At 45.6% G+C, this 22825-nt stretch overlaps 2 long non-coding RNA genes and 1 other non-coding gene across 3 annotated transcripts in view; 2 read left to right on the top strand and 1 right to left on the bottom strand.

Moving 5' to 3' along the window:
• LOC139057431 (uncharacterized) overlaps window positions 1-22825 on the top strand; it is a 327910-nt gene that overhangs the window by 149680 nt on the left and 155405 nt on the right. The gene's annotated exons all lie outside the window — the stretch shown is intronic.
• LOC139057859 (uncharacterized) lies at window positions 4233-7312 on the bottom strand. Its single transcript, XR_011513047.1, has 3 exons — window positions 7151-7312; window positions 5341-5470; window positions 4233-4525 (listed from the first exon to the last, which is right to left on the bottom strand). It is a non-coding gene; the product is annotated as an uncharacterized lncRNA (long non-coding RNA).
• On the top strand, window positions 9246-9320 carry TRNAS-GGA (transfer RNA serine (anticodon GGA)). The gene has a single exon. It is a non-coding gene; the product is annotated as a tRNA-Ser (tRNA).

The raw sequence follows: 22825 nt of genomic DNA, 5'->3' as shown, positions 1-22825 counted from the left end.
TCGTCCAACTTATTTACGCTGAGATCGTTGATGAAGTGAAGAACTGCTTCTCATCGAGAACGAGGAAAAGGGTTTATTTACAGAAACTAAATCAGTCTAACATGACTGCTTGAGAAAAAGAGTATTAGTCCAACAGGACTGCATGAGAGAAGTGACTCAGTCTAACATGACTGCTCAAGAGAAGTGTCCTCAGCATTCGCACAACCACAGTTTTTATACACTCGATCCGCCGGTCCTACGACGCGGCGACTGTTCGTTTACTCATCACCAACTCGCCGCGGCTCTGCAGATCAGTTTACAGACACAAAGGCAACCGCGCTCTGATGCCCGACGACGGCGTTGGCGGGGTGCCGAAGCGTGAGACGCACCAAAATACGTTGTCCCACGGCAGCTTGTCCATGCGTGTCAAATCAGCTCCGCGTTGGGGAACTCCGGAATCATTGTTCACACACGCCGAACTAGTTCCGTCACAATGTCGATGGGGCGGGTGGAAGGCGGCGGATTCCAGCGCAAAGGCCGCTTCTTTGAACGCCTCCCAGCTGCAGCGACGGAGAGGGAGAGGTGCGCGTCGTGTCGCCCTGTCGTAACTGTGTGGCAATCTTGTTTCGCAGCTCGCCATTCTTGACAATACTTATATCTATATAGGAACTGATGCTTTGACTTTATAAATGCGAATAGCATTTTGTGCCTAATTCAGCCGTTTCGTGCCAATCCAACTTCCCTTGGTGTTCCCTCAGAGACTTCTGGGCCTCTTCTGAAGTGTTGGATCGGACAGGTGAATCGGACCATCACGCACTCCTCAGGCGATCGTCACATGAGGCATCTGATTCGTGGGCACTGTTTCAGACTAGGTGGCGTTATCGTGTGTAACTGCATGGAAGCTGCTTTAGAGGGAGAAGTGCAGTAGCTCAAAATTTTGTGAAGAAGCTCCGCTGGCAGGTGGAGGCGCAGAGTAGGTTGTTCGGTAGGTTGCCGGCAGAGTAGATTGCCCGCCTATAACGTCCGGCTGTCATTGGATGGATCACCACGGGCTGCGGGCCGGTCAATAGGCCTCCGCAGACCGTAGTTTGGAGACACCTGGTCCATACAATTACAAAGAGGTTTGGTGTGGATGTGATGGAACACACGTAAGCTCATCTCACTTGGGAAAGTCGGGGCGGGCACGATGTACTAAGAAAAAGCTATAAAAAAGTATACACCCTATGTAATTTCAGCATAGCATTGGTCAAGACGTACCGCATCTGTAGCATATGGTCATGCTGGACCACTAGTGCAATATTTTAGCCTGCTAGCGCTAATAGACCCCGGCACAGCAGCCGGCTAATGGAAAAAGAAGAATAAGAACGATAAATGATTGATTTCGACACATACATGCAACTCCCGGCTCCTATTTATTCTTTGAGAAAAAGCTGCTCTTAGAACTTCGTAGTTGAGTAAACTATTTGCTCCCTCAATGAGGGAAAGACATAGACATTGCATTTCACTATACCTTCTCTACAGAAGTTGTCTCGTTAGGAGGCCCAAGTACATGAGACAAGAACAGTTCCAACTCGTAGGCACATGCTTAAAGAAGTGTGTGCGCCCGATTGTTAAGTAATCAGGCGTAACTTCACGACTAACTTGGCACTGCTTCACTTAATTTCCATTCATTGTGGAGCCTTTAGATGGTGCCCGAAGCGGCCGTACTGTCAAATCTGCTTGATTCACGTACCTTGTTTTTCACCGTTAGACCCGACCGATGCTCACATACCCCAGTCAGAAGTTCTAGATAAAACATTGAAGGTTACTGCGAAACACGACTGCGGCGCGTACGTGGCATAAGTATAATTCACACCAGCAGCTCATTGCTTTGTCCAATGCACAAAACCCACATTTACTCCTCTCTTGACGTTTTGACACATCGTTCGTGGCATTTCACTTTACTTATATTCATGTTGCATACCGGAAAGATAGTGTCATGGTCGTGTCAGGTGCCTCTACATTCCCTACCTGTCACTCTTCTCAATGCTGCAGTCCGGACTTCTTGAGTAGTGTGCGACAAGCCCCTCAATATGTATAGTCTGACTGTAATCTCGGAGCATGGGGTATAATAGAATTCTCGCACCATGACGTCCTGTCCGTTCCTTATCCTCATTAAATGAATTCTCAGCATGCAGCAAACTATCTCGTCTCCCTCTACAAGCCTCACAACGTATGTGAAGGTTGCGTCTGTACAGCTGTTTTCAAAGCTTACAGTCTTCCAAGTAGTGCAGTGTTTCAAAGTTCAGCCAACCTGGCGACTGAAATTGTTGCTGATTGTGCCCTGTCATTTATGATCCCAACAATGTTCATAAATGTAAATGAACGTGAGGGTCGGAGCCGGTCGCCTTATGCTGGCTTTTCATCAATATTTAGCCAAGGTACTGAAGGCATATTGTTGGCACCCTATGAAGCCAATCAGACAGCTTTTCTATTGTTTTCATTTCAGTCACTGGTTGGTATTTAATCGGTCAACTGTGCGGCTCTTAAGTCAATGGGAATGATTCCATTGAGGAAATTGTAGACTGTTTTAGGAAACTTCCGATTCAGCAGTATTTATTGTACTACGAATTGGGTAATTATTATTCTTTCTGCATCGTAAGGAAAGCAGGTGAAATCTGAAAAAAAGAAAGAACATGTGACTGCGTGCTTGTGCGCCGCGATCGCAGGGCTCCCAATCATGCCGCGTACGAATAGCAACAGCGCATTTAAGGCCGACACCGAGGAAGTTACAGGGTAGTTTGTCGACTTCAGGTGTCTTCATTCTTGTTATCGCTCTCACGAATGACAACCTCTGCTACTTTCGGCAGCGCACCCGATACCAATTGCTGACGTAAATTTTGAAGGCAATGCCTGCGTGCATTCGCAGAAGCGGCGGGGTAGATTAAAGCATCGTTCGTTCATGCGCGGCACGTTTGCGAGCACTGCCAGCGTGGGACGCAAAAGTGTGTGGTAATGCGTTTTGCGGCGACAGCAGTTAAGCACCCGCTATTTGGTTCACCTTATAAATAATAATAATATATGGGGTTTTGCGTGCCAAAACCACTTTCTGATTATGAGGCACGCCGTAGTGGAGGACTCCGGAAATTTAGACCACCTGGGGTTCTTTAACGTGCACCTAAATCTAAGTACACGGGTGTTTTCGCATTTCGCCCCCATCGAAATGCGGCCGCCGTGGCCGGGATTCGATCCCGCGACCTCGTGCTCAGCAGCCTAACACCATAGCCACTGAGCAACCACGGCGGGTTTGGTTCACCTTATCCGCCCGTCCGTCCATTCCGTTATGCTGACGACGAACATCGTCGTCATCATCGGCGACGCGCAACAGCGTTTCCTTCTTCTTTTTTTTTTGTCATCGTGGGGCCACCTCGTCATCGCTAGCTTCGCCATTGCCACAGCGTGAAAAAAAAAAGAAAAACTTCTCGACTACCTCCTACACCGGCGTTTGAGACGATGTAAGTGAATCAAGGTGCATTCGGGAGTCGGGCGCGCTAACTACTGAGCTAGTGCGTACCAATAGAGCTTGCCAAGGTGTGGCGCTACGCACAGACTCGGAGAGCAGTGACGTCTGAGAATGTATTTCGGGGGCCAGAACGAGCGATACTGTAGATGACGAGGGTTACATTATATGCGTCGCTGGCTCATAAACTGCTGTTTGAGTGCGTTTACCTATACGACCGGGAACTGAACAAGAACCCAGCGGTGAATATCAGTTTGTTAGAGGGAAGGAATGCGGTCGTATAGAGTGTATTATTATTTACAATGAGCATTCTTAATAAACTTTACACACTTTCCGATATTTATAACCGTCTTCCCGTCTATTTGGGTCACTGGGTAGTGTAAGGGGTAGAGCATCGGGCTGCTGTGCCGAGAAATGTTTGGTTCTAAACCAACCGGCAGGCAAACCTTTATCACTGCGCATGTGACACTACGTATGTGGTACTCCTTAATGGCCCTCTCTGACACCAACTTACTTTGTTCGCTAGAGTCGGCCGGGCCATCGTAAAAATTGCATTCCACTGCCATTTCCTTCCACTGCCTAACATTCCAGGGCTCGTCACCGTAAAACACCAATCCCAAGGAAAACATCAAGCAAATTTAGAAGAAAAGTTTAGGCAAAATTTTTGGCTGGCTTTAGCTTCCATAATTACTCTATCGCATAATAAATGATCTAAGCTTTGCGTAAACACCTCATTTATTGAATAAACTGGAGCAGCCGCCGCGAAGGATGTCGTGGGCGCCTTCGTTGCACGTGATTGGTCCGCCGCCTCGTGACGTCATCTTGAGGACACCTTATCGGCTGCAGCCGCACGCTGTAGCCGCGGAAACGAAACTTGCATTCCACCTGCGTGCTGTTGCGACGTCCGGGCCAGAAATGCCATACCTACAGCTCTTCAACATGCAGAGAAACTTCTTTGCATGTCGGCCTCTTCAGTCCATGTGCAACGTAGCTACCACAAACTAAATCCGTGACCTCGTGCTCCGCAGGTGAACGCGATCACGGCCACTAGATAAAAAAAAACAGCAGTGTAACGCTATATACGCCTTGAGGCACAGCGGAAAGCTCGAAAAACAGGTTTCGGCTGAACTTTCTACTTACGGTTCAATTTTTTATGCCACCGCAAACTTGTTTTGACAAAGCCGCGTTGACTGGCTCTTCGCTTCACTAAGGAACACTAAGCTGGCCTCCGATGATTTTCCTGACTCTCAACTCCGCACTAATACGGCAGTACGTAAAAATATAACAAAATAAAAAAGAAAGCAAGAAGAAAAAAAGCGGTATAAAGTCCATACGGTGAGCCACAAAAGCTTACGCGACACGGGCTGTGCGAAAAAGCTGAATCACCGCGAAGCCTAGGTCCATAGCCTCGAATTCGGTGTATCAGAGTGCAGTAGTCTTTGAGCTCTACACAGTGATTAATGGAGTCGAAAGCGTCTTGATATTAGGTATCAGAAAAGCAACATTGCCGTGAAACCCGCGTCCCGTAAGCTTCTGTCGCAGAATATAATGTGCGTATACATAAATTTGTTTTTCGGAATTCCTACCTCACCTAGAAGAAGTCGGTCTAAAGCAGCTCGCGAACTTTACATTGGCAACACGCGATCGGTGATATCGGTTATTGCATACACTCTCGTTCCTTTGACTGCATGCTGCTTGTACGCAATTACCAAGTGTTTCTTTAAAATTTTTCGAGTGTCTGAACTTATAGCTGCGATGCTCGCTTCAGATATTTTCTATACGCTGGACGTAGTAGGGCTCTTCCCTAAGAAAATTCTGAAAGTCCGCCTTCCGAATAACAATGAACTGATTCGTACGCTTACCTTCTCAGATTTCTTAACGCTCTTGAGGGAGTTCTTTGTCGTCGACCTTCAAAAGGTACTTGCGAATGCCTGTCACGTAGTTATACCAATACTGGCACCAATCCAACTTCCGGACGTCATGGCTGAACAACTGTATGAATAGTGATATCAGTACTGTAGCGTTATTCGGATATAATGAATGCAGACACTCAGCTCTTACACGTATACAAGAACAAAGGAGCTCGTGCTTTGTATTAAACGGACCGAAAATCCTGCAAGAAATCTTTGCATTCATGACTGCTGACTTATTGCATCAGGGAAGCATAGTGCCATTTGTCAGCGAGTGACCAAAAGCCATATCTTAACGTTTATTGGTGTTTTTTTTTCTTTCATTCAATATTTGTGTCGCAAGCTGCGCATGCAAAGAATTATTCGTGAAAAGAAGATTGCCCTACAGGCGACCTCCTATATACCTCAGGTGTAAGCTGTCAAATTCATTCTTTCCCGAGATGTTCGCTGCCGTTAAATGGACAGCGTGCTATATACTCCCGTCTAAACCGGCGGAATCGTTTCTGGTGAAGCACGAATTTAACATGTACTTTTTTATCATAATTTGTGCAATGTGAAATGGCAGTCTACATACATTAACACCTGAAACACCATTAACACCATTCACGCCTTTTCTTCCTTTCTTATACTCTCTTTTTTTTTGTATATGCAAGCGTATAGTTCCAAAGTCCATTCGCGTAAACTTGTACTCCGCTTAATTATGTAAACCAACGTTCGTTAGTCGAAACATTTTTTTTGTTCATGAAGAACTTTTTTTTTACCTTTTCGTTCTATGGACTTAATTTTATTTTATATTTACCCATTCGTGACCTTTAATTGTGACTTTTTAATGTAGATCTTTGCCCGCCAGGCATGCTGACAACTGAGAGCAGGAGTATCGAAAATAAGTAACCTACACGTGCAAAACGCAGTCTTACAAGTTAAAACTCTCAAATATGACAATTGTATTGCTGAAAAATAACATCTTTAAATCACTCTAATCAAATGTCGAAGAAAAGTTATTCAATATGAAGCCTGTACGCCAGAGATCACGTGACGCGTCATCAGACCATTAACCGTGATCGGGATAGCCGTGCTCGTTTATGGCAGTTCTGGGCGCCCAATTAAATAATAATAATAATAATAATAATAATAATAATAATAATAATACAGGAGCTGCTTCAGATCTTTAGAGAATCTTCAATGGTCGTTCGCGCTCATATTCCTAATTAAGACGGTGTCACTGTTCGTATATAACATGCGATACTCGGGGGTTCGGTGTTATGTTGATTTGTTACTAGGGTCACATAGGCATAAGAAACATGAGAATAACTATGTAACGCTTTAAAGCTTACAGCCATTCAGGTGGCGCCACACATGCACCTTTATTAGCATTAAGGCATATTCCCGTTTGAGGTGTGGTTCTCAAAATTCCGCCATTGAACGCGTACGCTCGCTTCCAATCTTACCAGTCACGGCTATATATATATATATATATATATATATATATATATATATATATATATATTTCATAACAATTGTCTGCGGTGATGGCATTGAAAAAAAAAAAAAGTCGCGTTTGCCGCTGAGGAACAAAGTGCAATATAGAATCTAGCAAACTGTAGAAAGGTGGCGCCATCTGTCATAGCTATGGTGAAACGCGCCTTTCACTATGACGGCGACACGCAGCACCACTGTTTTGTAGCAGGCCGGCACCGTGCCGGCACCTCGATTTTGTAATTTTGGAGAATCGCTGCCTCCGGCCCGTTCAGGGCAACCTTACCTTGGTTCAGGGCAGGGACACGGTGACGTCCTTTGACCAGGCCCGCGCCGCACAGTCGCCATACTGTGGCGGAGCTCTTGCAGTGGTCGTTACAGCATTACTCAGGCGCTGTCGCGTTGCCTGGCGTTTGCCCGGCGCCGCGGACGTGTTCGCCGAGTTGGCCTGTCGGGATCGTGACGTGAGATGAATGTGGGTGATAGTTTCACAGCTAGAAACGCTTCATCGTGCCCCGTTGTTGCGCAGCGTCGGGTACCAACGCATTGGAAAAGCGGCGCCTGTGTTTTAGATTTCTCTGCGACCCGGAACACAGAAGAAAGCGAGCAGGAAAAAAAAAAGACTTGTTCATGTACGCCACGATGCCTTACATTTGTGTCTTCGCGTGAAACAGGGTTTAACAAATTTACTAAACCCTAGGCATTTGCCGTCCCAGGCATTTAATCAAGTCGACGGGAAAGTTGCTCAGATTTAATGTGTTATTTAGAATAATAGTGTTCACTGAGCATCCAAATGTTGTGAAAAAATTGCTGGGGAGTTTTGTAATTGCAGCTCAGCATTTACTTGCACATGTTGTACCAGACGGATGTAACGAGGATGGATGTGGCCATAAAATCGTTGCAGATTGTGAACTTGGAACGACATGTTTTCATGCTTTGGCAAGTGCGCAACTTTAGTATTTGTTCTGTCAATGCGCTCAAATTTATGTTTATGGCTTCCTGTGGCATAAGACAGGCGGACGCATTCGTGAGCTGCTTGGAACTACACCTCAATAATTTCCAGGCTGCCTCCCTGTAGTTTCACTAAAGTGACAGCTATATATTTTGGCAGTAAACGTTTCATTTCTTTTGGTGAGATGTGTCACTCTGCTGCTTTTTTTTTCATAACGCTGTACTCATATCTAGGAATATAACGTAATACAAATGTATTTTCCAGCGGAACATTTAGGCCCTATACTTGGCTAACACGTCTGAAATATTCACAAGCCGAACACATGAGCTTATACTTTAGGCTATGTCTACAACGATGTTGTATATATATCAGTGCTTAGAGGTTATGCATCGTGCGTTGCTATACTTTACAAATATTTAAAAGTATAATTCAGGGGTTTTGTGTGCCAAAACCAATACCGGATTATGAGGCTAGCTGTAGTGGGCGAGTCTGGAAATTTTTTTATCTACCTGAGGTTCTTTAACGTACACCTACAGGGTGTGCTATGAATAATGTCAAGATTTGTGCCTAAAATTTTGGTTGAGAGTGACAAAATCTCAGAAAATCTGTTGCAGGATATTTACGCGATATACAAGCAATGCGATCTACATATCTGCTCTTGGTCTTGATAATTGCCTTTGAATGATCTGAGTGTGCTTCACTCGCGACCCGCCAGGTGTCCTCAGGGGAATTATTATCCCTCAAGCGATGCTTTCAGGAACACCACGCTGGTTTGCTGATGGGTGCGGACTTCTACAAGAACAGCCCCACATAAGAGTTGATTGTGTTTAAGTAGGCGGAATTTGTCGGCCACTCTTCACCTGGAATGAAGCCGGGCACGAGGGCGCGACTTCGCTGCTGTGGTGTCGATTTGCTGTTTGATTGATTAGCCGGGGCACCACACTGCTACAAATTCAAAGACTGTTTGCTGAACTCGAACGGGGACCAGGGCTGTGAATGAGGCCACAGAATAGCTTTAAGGTATGTTTCAGTGTCAATTTTTGCACTTTCTCTGAGTTTTTCGCCCCCCCCCCCTCTCCACCAAAAATGAAAGAAACTATCGAAGTGCATCCCGTCCACCTCAAGTGACGACAGACGCCAGATGCGAGTTCTGAAAAACTGTCCAACTTGCTGCTTCGCAAGCTTTCATATCGGGCCAAGCATACGAGAGTTCTGAGTGAATAAAGGGAAAATCAGACATGCACCCGTTTGTAGCAATTGCTACAAAGGAAACCCATACGGGTTCCCCGAAAGAATGGGTGGATGTCTGATTTTCCCTTTACTCATTACTTCTCTCCACCTTGCGGGTTTCCGCAGAACTACTACGTCAAACTCTTGCCTTTGCTTCGTGTTGTCGACAAATTCCACTTCGCCCTGCCATCTGCTAGCCGCCTGGTTAGCTCAGATGGTAGAGCGGCTGCCCCGGAAAGGCGGTGGTCCCGGGTTCGAGTCCCGGACCAGGACGTATTTTTCTTCAACTATGAGCCATTCTTTCGAGGAACCCGTATGGGTTTCCTTTGTAGCAATTGCTACGAACGGGTGGATGCCTGATTTTCCCTTTATTCATTACTTCTCTCCACCTTGCGGGTTTCCGCAGAAGTACTACGTCAGAGTTCTGAGTGTTCTGCGGGACATCTACCGTGAAAATGTTCTGATCGGTGAAACCAGTTGCCAAGTGTTCCCCCTTCAGGGCCCGTGCCAACAGCAGCCTGGATTTTTCACATCGATCCTTGCGCCTCATGCGGTGCACCGAGTCTCCAGACTGTGAGCTGTGCTATGTGAATGGTCATGTGCTGCGTGACTACCCTCAGTACGTGGAAGCGCGACAAAAGTTGAGCATTGACCTTAGGCGCCTCGACAGCCCACCGTTGTCGGAAGGCGTTATTTTTACCATTGGCCCGACGTTAAATAGAGTTTTAAGGCCATCCAGCCCTTACTTGACTTCTTAAAAACTACGGGCTTGGACTGTAGGCTTTGAGCAGACCAAATTGCTTGCTATATGTTTTACATCATCCTCCTCTCGTCATTGTCACCCATCATGCGCCTCTTTCTTTCCTCTTTCTTTCCCTCTTCCCCTTTCCCCAGCGCAGGGTAGCTGTCTAGAGGAACGTGCTTCAGGCCGACCTCTCTCTATTTCGTATCATTAACCTTTCCTCTAGCTCTCTCCTTTGTCAGCACCTCCGTCAGTACATGTATTCTCTGGAACTTGTAGGGAAACATCGAAGTTCCTTCGCATGGCTCTTCTCAAGGTTGTTACCGATTCACTCGGCTCCATGGCTATCCTTTTGATGACATCCGTGGCTGGCGTTCGATCCTCTTTCTCACCATTTCCTCAAGGTGAAAAGTGGCCACAGAGCCAGCATGAGCATGTCAGAGTCAGTCCTTAAGTCTGCAACGCTTAAAACTCAGTGGACAATCTCGCGGGAACTTTTCAAAGAATTTTGGCGATTTCGAAAGCAAGGTGTCCGGCGTTGCTCAGTGTCGAGATTGTGGGTCAATGCAGTCTATAGTGTGCCAGAAAACTCGGTCGAGATGTAGAAGAAAATAACAAAAATGTTTGAAGAAGTGACGTGGAGAAACGTAAAAAAATTCAAAGGTACAAAAAGAAACGCTTCAAATGGCTCGCTGTATTTATGGTACACCGCGTAAATCTTCACGTGCGCCTTAATTTAACGTGCACCTAGACACTCTAAACGCCAGAGTTTTTGAATTTAGTACACTTTGAAATTTATCTGTCGCGCCTGCGATCGAAACCTCCCCCGTGAACTTGCTTCTCACTTATGAAGTTTGTCTCTGATAATGCAACACTGTTTTCGTTCAGGCGCTCTTTATGATTATTATTTTCCACATACACGATTCGAATCTCGATAACTACAGCACCTTCGGTTATTGGTAAAGCTGCCGTATTCGCCTCCTTTCCTCTTATAGCCTTTGACAGGTGTGCTGTGCCTTCCGTGGCTATAGCTTTACGGTTGCTATGCGCTGGGTGTGACAGGTTGCGTCAGTCTCTTCGAAGGGCTACACCTACACCCGAAGTATACATCACATGCGTAAACCTTGTTTAGGAAGCACGTTTGTGAGCGCAAGCGAAATCGCAGGAAAAACGACTAGTTATATCTGCCGGGCTCTAAACTTATTCAAGCACATACCTTTACTGTAAACGTTTGACAGACAATAATAAGGTGAGATGTAAATACTGCAATTCACGTGGCATGCAATGTGCAAAAATAACTAACTTTTACTCTATCATTGATCGCTGAAACTAAATTATCGCTATCCATCATGGTGCGTCTACGAGCCTTCAGACACTATGCGGTGGTGCAACTGGACGTGTCATCACATTGCACGGAGAAGCGCGGTATCGAGGCATCCTAGTTGAGCCGAAATCTACATCTCTTTTATTGCCTTTCGCTGCAGACAACGCGCTCTTAGGTTTTATTGTGAACAATACGGACAATAATTGCTCGAAAACGTGGTATTAATAGTTAACCAGCTGGAAACATGCTCCCCGTGAGACAAATTTGGGCGTAAATAGTCATCGAGCGGTTCAGCTGAAACAGTTCTGTAGACCTCGCGCTCATATTTATGGAACACACAGTACGTACGATGTCGCGATTGGCTGACACCTGCACTTACGAACAGTTCTAGCATTATAACAGTTCTGTGAACTCGGGTCTTGATCGTGAGAGCTGTACGGTGGCTGCAGGTGCCAGTGGTCAAACAAGGCATAAGTTCACAGGAAGACGAATGCTTGAAGCGATGAAAACAATAGAACAAGAAGGGTTGCGGCAACCCACGTGTCAACAAAGAGACTTGCCCTTGTCGAAACACTGTCTTCAGCGACATTCCTTCTTCTACCACTATTCATCACTATGCATGTGCCGGCGGTGTGATTTTGCTTTCTGCACCCAGTCTGTCAGTAACCGAAATTACCCGTCATCGTGGTATTCGTTATAGTTTTCGAGCAAAATAAGCTAGGACATAACACACCGGAGAGCGCACCTGCTGGTCTGTTGGAGGCAGATCGTTGATCAGTCCCACGACGTTGTCTGATCGGAACAGCCAGCTGTTGGTGGTGTAAAAGCTCGTGGCGTCCATGCCATTAACAGCCTTGCGATACAGGTCAACTAGACTGTAAAGAAGAATAATTAAATCGGCTGCTTTACTGTTCCCCAAATTTACTTGCTCATTTCGTAGACCCTTTTGTCAGTCACGAGATTACGTTTCGCGTTTATTCGCTTATTGCAAATTTGGTGCACATTAGTACTTTTTACGCTCAAAAACTGCCGACATAGTAGCCTGACGAGGCGTCGCAGACAAAAACAAACAAACAAACAACGTAGGTATGTGAGGGGTTTTTCAAGCGTAAGGTTCATTAAACCTTCTTGGTCTGATAACAATCATTTATTTTTTTATATATACAGCTGCTTTGATGTACGCCAATTTACGGGTGCACCCAGCATTTAAAGTCGTCATGGCTGAACAACGTTCTGTGTGTTAGCGAAGATTGTGGTGCCATACTCTTAGTTAAAATAAAGAATACCTGAAGAATTCAGTCTTATCCAAAAAGAAAATGCGATCAGTGATACTTGCAACTGATGCTAAAACATGCATTACGAAGATATTACTGAGAACTACTGCAACAAGATATGGAGTTGTGCTGCAAAAGATGCCATTATGCTAAAATCGCATTTAAAAATCAAAATACGACAGTTACAAGAACATCTGCTTACAAACGTTTTCACAGTGCTTTACCTGTGAAAGGAACTTAATATCTATCAAGTAACGATTATACTGACTTTTCATTATTTTTGTAGTTTTTCACTGGCTGTCAAGACGCCACGCCTACATTATTGCCGGTATCGGTCACTTGTGCGATGGGCGATGATGAAAGAATAGACTCGGTAGAGAAGAATCCCTACATAATATGGTTTCTCATTTCCTTCCAACCGACACGTGCAGCTTAAGGACCCACGAAAAAAATTGCACACTGCAGTTTCCTACGTTACCACCATTCTGGGCACGTAACTTCGTGGTGGTAGGCACACATCCTGGGCGTCACTCATCGTCAAAAAACAAACGTACACGAGCTTTATTGACTTTACTGGAGCCAATGGGCCTGTGTGTGATACTGTGCGCGTGAGCTCTCTCTCTTTTTGCTATTTCACGCTTCAATCACTCCTTCCCTTTCCCCAGGAAAGGGTAGCCAACCGGAATTCCTCCGATAAACCTCTCTGCCTTTTCTGTTCTCTTATCTCAGTGTCTGGTAGCTAGGACTTTGAAAAAAAATGTTTGTTGTCGCCTTGTATCCTTCGAAATGTTTTGCGGTTTAAGTTACCTGGTAAGTTGACACACATACTACACCCCTTGCTTATAGAGAGGCAGACTAATGGTGAAGCCGCGTGAAGTAAGGAGGCTGAGCAGGGAGTAGGTGGCAGAGCAGCCGCAAAGCTTTAAACAATATCTGCAAGAACAACTATAAAGGGGTCACTACGAGTACAGATTGAAGGCTTTCCTCAGCCCCACCACCACCTTGTCCACCCTTTCCCCTCTTTTTTCCCCACGAAGTTATGCCATCGGTAGGCCTGTGTATCGCCACTGAAGTACGCTGACCACTATAAAGAGAGAGAGAGACGGGGGGAGGGAAGGAATAATGTTAATGAGATAAAGCTGGAGAGGTCGGCGTGATTGACGTAACTCTTTCCTGCTACTCCACGTTGCGGAACCACTAGGGAGGTTCAAGAAATGCCTACGTGATGGGGCTGGTCCCTCGCAGATCTATTGGGCGAATCATCTGTGAAAGCAGGACGGGCGGCGTGCAGGCTACTGAGAAACACATCGAAACGAGGAGAAAGGACACCCTGCAAACTGCTGCCGGACCGAGCCCTGCAAGAGCTTCTGGAGCACTCGCTTTCGAAGAGCGTCATTTCTCAAGTGCGCTAGAGCCCGAGATCCGTCGCTACAAATCCATGCACGAGTGCGAAATAAACGCGAGGGGAGGATCAAGGTGGGCGCGGTGGGATACGCGCCCTCTACCCCACCGCACCTGCTGGCGCTTGCTTGCACGGCTCGCGCATTGCGCACCTCCGACTCTGCATCGCAGACGACGACTTTGATGAGGCGCAGGAACACTTGCTTCCAGAAGAGCTGTGTCCTCGCGGAAACCCGATGTCGTCAACTTGTATGCAGGACTATTCTATGTACGCTCCACTTACTTTACATTTCGAATGGAGTCTGCTCTAATAAATAATGCATAATGCCACCAAGAACACGTTCAAGAGAGAGAGAGAGAGAGAAAAGAAGAATAGGAAGGGCCGGGAGGTCAACCAGAAGAGCATCCGGTTTGCTACCCTACACTGGGGGTGGGAAAAGGGGAATAGAAAGAGGGAGAAAGGGAGAGAGTAAGCCCTGAGTGCGTGTGGGGAGGGACACTATACACAGGGACACTATAAACGGTCTCTTATAACCCGTTCAAGTTTTCAGGGATGTCTAAATATCACTAGTTAAGCCACCCAAAATGCTTGCAGAACCAACCTTGCTTTTCTTCCAGTCAGCCGCAAGATCACGTCTCTAAGCAATGCAGGCACGTAACGCAAGAACCACAGGCTCAGACGATACAACATTTTGCTGCCGGTCGCGACGGGGAAGCGACGCGGGTTCGGCAAAGGGCGTTGCGCCGTGGTACTTTTCACTCGCCCGTACATCTCACCCCACGTTTGTGGATTTAGCGTGCTGCTCGCATCAGGCACGTACCCAGGATTTTTTTCGGGGGGGCCCACCACCTTCATCATCATCATCATCATCATCATCATCATCATCATCATCATCATCATCATCATGTTTTATGTACACTGCAGGACGAAGGCCTCTCCCTGCGACCTCCAATTACCCCTGTCCTGCGCCAACCGATTCCAACTAGCGCCCGCGAATTTCCTAATTTCATCGCTCCACCTAGTGTTTTGTCGTCCTCGATTGCGTTTTCCTTCTCTTGGTACCCATTCTGGAACCCTAATGGTCCAACGGTTATCTAACCGGCGTATTACATGACCTACCCAGCTACATTTTTTTCCTCTTGATGTCAATTAGAATATCGTCTATACCCGTTCGCTCTCTGATCCAAACCACTCTCTTTCTCTCTTAACGTTATGCCTAGCAATCTTCGTTCGATCGCTCTTTGCGTGGTCCTTAACTTACTCTCAAGTCTCTGCCCCATATGCACTGGCAAAATGCACTGGAAAATGCACTGGCGAATGCATTGGCACTGGACATATTGCACTGGCAAAATGCACTGATTGCACACCTTACTTTTCAATAATAATGGTAAGCTTCCAGTCAGGAGCTGGCAATGTCTGCCGTATGCGATCTAACCTATTTTTATTCTTCTGTGAATTTCCTTCTCAGGATCAGGGTTCCCTCTGAATAATTGACCTAGGTAAACGTACTCCTTCACAGTCTCTAGTGGACGACTGGTCATCCTGATCTCTTGTTCCTTTGCCCGGCTATTTATCATTATCTTCATCTTCTGCATAATAATATTCAACCCCACTCTTACACTCTCTCTGCTAAGGTCTCCAATCATTTGTTGTAACTTGTCTTCATTGTTGTTGTCTAGAACAATGTCATCGGCAAACCGAAGGTTGCTGAGATATTTGCCATCGATCTTTACTCCTAAGCCTTCCCAGTTTAATAGCTTGAATTCTTCTAAGCACGCAGAAAATAGCTTTGGAGAAATTGTGTCTCCCTGTCTGACCCCTTTCTCTATAGGTATCTCCCTGCTTTTCTTGTGTAGAATTAAGGTAGCTGTAGAACCTCGTAGATATTCTAACGCGAAAGACGAGTCAGTAAGACGAGAAACTATTTACGGATTATGTTTACAACAATGGGTGCAGCGCTGACCAGTTAGATTCACAGCGCGAGCCCAGTTCGTTCTTCCTCCTCTTTTCTGGAGTGATGGTGCCTACGCGCCTCGTTCAAACAAACAAATACCTCACGCAGGTAGCAATATTTTCCAAGCTTTTTACGTAAGCGTTCTGTACTCCTTGAGTACGTAGTGCCTCAAATGCCTTTTATCAAATGCCTTTTTGTAATCTATATAAGCGACATAGAGAGGCTTATTGTACTCTGCAGATTTCGCGTTAACCTGGTTGATGACATGGATATTATCCATTGTAAAGTATCTCTTCCTGAAGCCAGCCTGTACCCTTGGTTGCCAAAATCCAGTGTTAACCTTATTCTATTGGAGATTACTTTGGCAAATATTTTATATAATACTGGGAGCAAGCTAATGGTCCCATATTTGTTCAATTCTTTAACGTCTCCTTTTTTTGTGGATTAGTATAATGTCTGCATTCTTCCAGTTTTCTGGGACCCTTGCAGTCGATAGACACTTCATAAAAAGAGCCGCCAGTTTTCCGAGCATTATGTCTCCTCCATCTTTGATTAAATCGACTGTTATTCCACCTTATCCTCCCGCTCTTCATCGTTTCATGTCTTGCAGGGCCCTTCTGACCTGATCGCTAGTTATAGGAGAGTTTCTGTATCCTGTTTATTACTGTTTCTAAGTGAACTATCGTGACTCCTTTGAGTACTGTATACAGGTCAGCTTAGAATTTTTCCGCTGCTTTTACTACATCTTCGAGATTGCTGATGATATTAACCTTCTTATCTCTTAGTGCATACATTATGGTTTATCCTATGCCAGGTTTCTTTTTTACTGATTTCAGGCTGCGTTCATTTTTTTACGGCTTTTCCGTCTTTCTCATGCTATAGTTTCGAATATCAGTTATTTTCGCCTTGTTGATCAGTTTTGACAGTTCCGCGAATCGCGTAACGCTGTGCGGCCGCCAGTCCCATACAACCGCGTAGAGCGCAGGACTCTGCGATTCTAGACGTACTGCGCTCACTCCAAAAGGTTAGAAAAATACCCACATAAGCACAGCAGAGAAGTGGCTACGTGAGGCGGTTCGACCGATAACTGTAGAAGTGTCATTCAAAACAAGTAATTCTTCTCCTCTTCCGGCGGCGTTTTATCTACTTCCTTTTTAAATAAAAAGAAGTTGATCCATAAATATTCTCATGAACAACGGTTAAATTTGTTATTATTCGCTTTTGCTTGCAGTTTGGTTGTTGCCTTGGCTCTCTCCCTTAGTAGATCGCTTAATTTCTCAACTCCTTGCTATTTTTGTTTCCAGTTGCCAATTTTGCACGAAAAGTGCTATACACTTAGGGAAAAACAGACGAGGTAACGGGCGACAGTCATCTTGCTTGTGGGTTTAAGGGTTATTGCATCGTTTCTTGATGGACGCTTTTTCACATTATTTTATTTCCCACCTTATCTAACCCATATCACGTGTATATGGTTCCGGGCATCTGCCAGCGTCGCGGCGAGCCGTAACTCAAGGAAACAATGAAGCAAAGGGATAAGTTAAACGCAATTGGCGTTTTCTCTGGCCACAACTCGTTCCATGAGAGTACAGACCAGCTGAGTAACAGCCGCATCCCTCTCCTGGTCCCAGGATCAGCCTAAACAAAGAAGGTTGAAATAACAAAAGCAACAGCTATGCGCGTGACGGTTGAATAGATGGTAACAACTGAGCGCATCTCGAGTTAATCGCGTGGGTGCGGAATCTACGAGAAAACTGTCCTTCACATTACAAGAGATGCCGATAACTACCGCCATCTAAAAGGAGTGAAAAAGGCAACATAATGCTGACCAATGAACAGCTGCCAAGTCTCAACATTGATCTGGCGGCGCTGTAGGAATGTGTGAGGAGTGGTGGCGTGGGTGGGGAGGGGGGAGGGTTATGCCACTTGATTTCGCCCCCCCCCCCCCTGGGTACGTGCCTGGCTCGCAGAGTTGTATACCTTCGGCTGCGTTGACCTGCGAAAAAAAATTCTGTTATCGATGTCAACTCCAACTTGTATAGAAAGAGAAAGCGCACAGAAAGGTACACATTACCCGTGGGGGTTGCTCAGTGGTTATGGTGTTGGGATGCTTAGAAGAGGTCGCGGGATTGAATCCCGGTCGTGGCGGCTGCATTTCGATGCGGGCGAAATGCGAAAACACCGTGTAGTTAGATTTTGGTGCACGTTAAGGAACCCCAGGTGGTCGAAATTTCCGGAGCCCTCCACTACGGCGTGCGTCATAATCAGAAAGTGGTTTTGGCACGTTAAACTCCATAATTTAATTCATTTAGGGTAAACATTTCTTTACGTGTCGATAAAAAAAAGAAGAATAAGACATAAAAACACATCAGTATGAGTGAAAGAATTGCGATACTGTACACAAAATGTGACACCATTTGGTGGGAGGACGCATCGCCATGCCATCTTACGGGAGTGCGCCTCTGACGTGGTATGAGGGATAACATGGCGCGATCCTCATATTTTGGCTGTAGGCGCCCTGCTGGAAAGTTCTGCAAGTGTCTTCGAAACAACGGGATTTTGTAATTGCGATATTATTGGCCCTGCGCTTACTGCAGACACGTAGCAGTTTGCACACGCGGTATCTTTATAAAATAACAATTCGCGACCGCTGCGTGCGGCCATCGTCTGCCCAGTCGGTTTTTTTTTGTATGAAGCAATCAACCAAATATATTTGTGCTGTACACTCTAAAACAGCTGCCATTGTCAATCTTCTCAGTGCAGTCATCGCATGGATTCTCACAGAGTGGTCGCAGATGCGCGTGAAGGTTGTCATGCCATATCTCTATTTTGCCGCGAGCGGTACCACCTCTTTGCGTAGTTCCTTTTTGTAGTCGGAACAAATTTTTTTGAAGATCGCCTATGAAGTACAACGCACTTCAGTCCGTTCAAGAGGATTGAATGAAGACGCGGGCATTACTTGCTTGGCCAACTTGCACAACCATCTAGCTTATTAAAATAGTGCGCCAATAAGCGTTTTCATTTATTCCCTTGTTCCAATTGCGAAAGTGAAAGCGAGAAGTGGTGAAGTCGTATTTGCCTAGCGGACATCTTGAGGCTAGCGCCATCTTTCAAGATATCGGTCTCCGAAATGGTCTTAATTATGCACTTGCCTTGCTGTTATTATTGTTGCCGACTGTGGAACTGTTAACTGGAACGCCAATATATTTCGTGCCACATTATGGAGTCGCTCACGTGAGTATCGGTGCTTGTCTTAAAATTTCCACTGGGAGGCGTAACTACACACCTGCTGAATTTCATCGCTTAAGCGTCTAACAAAAGGAATAATGAAAAAAGTTAGTGTTTTCTTTTTCAATTATAGCCACCTGGGCATTGCAATTGTCCGTGGAAATATATGCGCCTCTTCAGGTAGCCCACCTGAACAGGCCAAATTGCGCTTTCACGGCAATATTTAAATATTTCATTATTCTAATAAATAAATAAGTAAATAAAATAAATAAATAAATAAATAAATAAATAAATAAATAAATAAATAAATAAATATTGCAAATGCGCCTGAATTTCAACTTGCTATACATCTACACGCCCGAAAAACAAGGAAAGCGCAATAATAAGGAGCTGGCAGGAAAATGCGGTGTACCGTCCGCTTTTTTCCAGTTACAAGCATCGCAGTCATTCTTTTTCGTCCCGAACACGGTATAGCTGTATACAACGAGCGCATTTGCACTGCGCCGTGCGTCGCATATGAGCATTTGACATTCGGGGAATAAATTGGTCACAAATTAGTCACTTATGCAATGAACGCATCGCCACAACTTGCTTAATGCGAATAGCATTCTTAGCCTACTTCGGCCACCTTAATGTCTATCTACTAGCCTCTTTACGCCGATGTAATGGAAAGAAAAACTTTTAATATTTATCTGGTGCTGGCCGGAACCGAACTTGCGTCACGCAGATTCCTCATGCGCATCAGCAGGGCACTTTATCGCCAGGCTACAAATGCCCGTAGGCTGCAAGGAAATAATTAGTTTTCGCACTCGCCGGCCCGCCACGCACTTCGGAAGGCGGCCAAGAGGAAGAGGACTTCGCGCTGACTTCGCGAGCTCACCGCTAAATGTCAGAGCGTGTGCAGAGGAAGCGTGAGAGAGGAGGCCGGCTTCAGTACCGGTTCACTTCGATCCATGACGTCATGATACCCAACTGCTATAGATTCCTTATATTTATCCTGGGTGAGAATTTTGTTTTTTCCTTCCGTAAATACACCGCTACTAATTCCTTCTCATCTTCTCTTAGTGATGTCACCTCCAGCGTCCCCCAGGGTAGTCTTTAGGGCCCCTTGTTATTTTTGATTTACGTTAATGATCTGCCGGTAGGTATTTTCTCTAAGATGCGACTTTTTGGAGACGACGGCGTAATCTACCGTAAAATCTCTTCTTCAGCCGACCATCTTGGTCTCCAACAGGACCTGGATCTCACAAGTAATTGGTGCTCAGGCTGACAAATGTCTCTTAAGACCGGTAAATGTAAGCCAATGACCTTCACCCGCAAGAAATCCGCTTCGCATATCTAACATTCGTCCGTCTTCAACTTGAATACGCGTCATTAATTTGGTCACCTCACCAAACCTATCTAAGCAACGCTCTTGAACGTGTTCAAAATCGCGGCGCGCGTTTCGTCGCCAAAGACTACAGCCGTCATTCTAGTATTACTAATATTAAATGTTCTCTGTCCTTCAGGTACAAGTCAGGTATAAAGATTGCTCTGATCTGCTTATTTCACAAAATAACAAACCTTCAGCACCAAACCATCCTCTCTCTGTCTCCCAACCGTTACGAACGTCTCACTGTTTGCACAACAACAGCTCCTTCAAACGTATCTTTGTTCACACAAACGGCTTCAATTCATCAGCGTTACCATTAGCAATGTTGTCCACATTCATGACCTTGTTAATTTTCGTCATGATGTAACCGCTAATTTCTTCTGAGCAGTTGCTTTCATTAATTTTCTCTTAATTATGTACACGCTTCTCGGTAACTTTTGTATTTGGCATTGTCAAGAGATGAACCCTTACATTACTTTTCTAAAATTTGACGGTGTTAAATGATGTACCCTTACACTGTGTACTTCGCCATTCATTCCGATAGTGTATACAGCGTCCCGCTAACTATTATGTAACGTCACATCGTTTTATGTACCTTAGTATGCATCTCGTATGCTCGTTATCTCTTTCCATTCTTTTTAATGTTTCCACTTACGAAGACATACACAGTACTCTTGCTGGAGCCTGTGAGATTCTTCGAATAAAAATAAATAAATAAATAAATAAATAAATAATAGGAGGACGCTTAAGCTTCGCCTTCAAGAGTGGAACGCCATAGCGTCATCGCACCCCGTTCGCACCGCCCACTCATTCGCTCGGCATGCTCTTGAGTCACACAAAGACGTAGGTTACATATACAACACTTCTGAGTCCACAGCACAATATTACGAGGCACCCCGCATCGGACTTTGCACCCACCAATCACGCAGTGAGCGCCGAGCAACGCAGCGTTCGGCGCGGCAAAGAAACGTGCGCCTGAGCAGGAGGAACGAAACAAAGAACTCGGTGTCTCGGAGGGAAGAACGATGTACGTGAGCCAAACGTCGTAATCGGCACGGACAGCCGGGCCGCGACGTGCCATGAAGGTGGACGCGATCATGGGGCTGACACCTCGATGGGATCGTCCTCTATCTCGCTCGGGAGCACCACGTGCGTGTGTGTGTGTGTGTGTGTAAACACTTACATGAAGGCTCAAGGAAAACTTGGGGAACAGTTCCGGAAGTAGAACTTCCTTCATCAGGGGCATTGCAGTGGCAACGCATATACATCTAGAAGAAACTCTCCTGACCTTCCAAAGATAGGGAAGCTACGTCGTCATGCATGTTCAGAACACCGAATATGGAGGCTGTGAAAGAGCAAACATTAAAAAAGAAAAATAAACCAAAGAGTCAAGGAAAGTGTAGAACGGAGTTTCTTTTCTTTTACGCTTCAGAAGCACCAGCGGGGTCAGTAAGGCAGGCCGAGACGTCTGAAAGTCTTCGGCCCCCCTGTCAAGTGCGAGTGCCTTCGCTCATTAGGCGAGCTCATTTTGACATGACGTGTATGTTCCCGTATATTAGCGTGACAAATCGCGTGCAAATGCACGAAAAAAAGGTGGTGCGCAGTACTGCCTCTCCTGAGTTTGCCTCCGCAGTGGGCATATATTTCAATGTTGCGCGAGGTGAAGCCAGCGTAAGAGGGAAGAAATTAAAAAAAAAAACTCAAAGTAATAAATACAGACAGTAAGGAATGGTTGCTGACGGCATTTGTGCCCACTTCTTGACGCCTGGAATGGTAAGGATTACTCGAACTGAATGCAGAGTTGCAAGAAGGTCATGCTGCAAGGACGTAATTCATGATAACTTTGGTCCGCGAGTAGTCAGGAGACGGTTAAATGTCTTATGTGGCCTAGTCGTTGGCAGGCAAGCGAGTTGATGAAAGGCTATCTTTGCGACATGTCGAATGTGTACTCTTATACTGTTCACTGCAATGTGCCTTGCTGTAGGTTGAACATGACCTATGGCGATTGTGGCTGCTGTGGATGCACACTTAGGGAGACCGATGCACGTCCCTAGAACATGGGCCTGTAGCCCTTGGAGCGTGGCATAGTTAATTTTACGGTTGTTACTCGGCACGGACAGGCTGTAGTTAGGAAGCCCATAAATAGTGCACGGTATAGCTCTAGCATCGATTGCACAAATTGGCCCCAAGGCTCTCCGTCGACAAATTTGAATACATGTTTACTGCAGCCAACTTCTTCAGCTATGAAACGTGTGTGGTCCAAGACAAACAGCGGCTTATAATGACTGCAAGGATATGTGCTTTTTATTTCATATGTAATTATTTGTTCATTTATGACTATCGCTTAGCGTCATTGTCTTGCGCGCAAATGCGATGAAGCGGCGCTTTTCTGACCTTTCTTGCACTGGTAAGAAGACATTTGTGTGACCACCTTCTGCAGTTTCGCTCGTACCTGCGGGAGTGTCACGCCAGGCGTGCAGATTTAG

This window comes from Dermacentor albipictus, chromosome 3 (genome assembly GCF_038994185.2).
Source record: "Dermacentor albipictus isolate Rhodes 1998 colony chromosome 3, USDA_Dalb.pri_finalv2, whole genome shotgun sequence".
Classification (NCBI taxonomy): domain Eukaryota; kingdom Metazoa; phylum Arthropoda; class Arachnida; order Ixodida; family Ixodidae; genus Dermacentor; species Dermacentor albipictus.
Note: the sequence above shows the minus strand (reverse complement) of the source record. Positions and strands in the feature narration are given on the sequence as shown.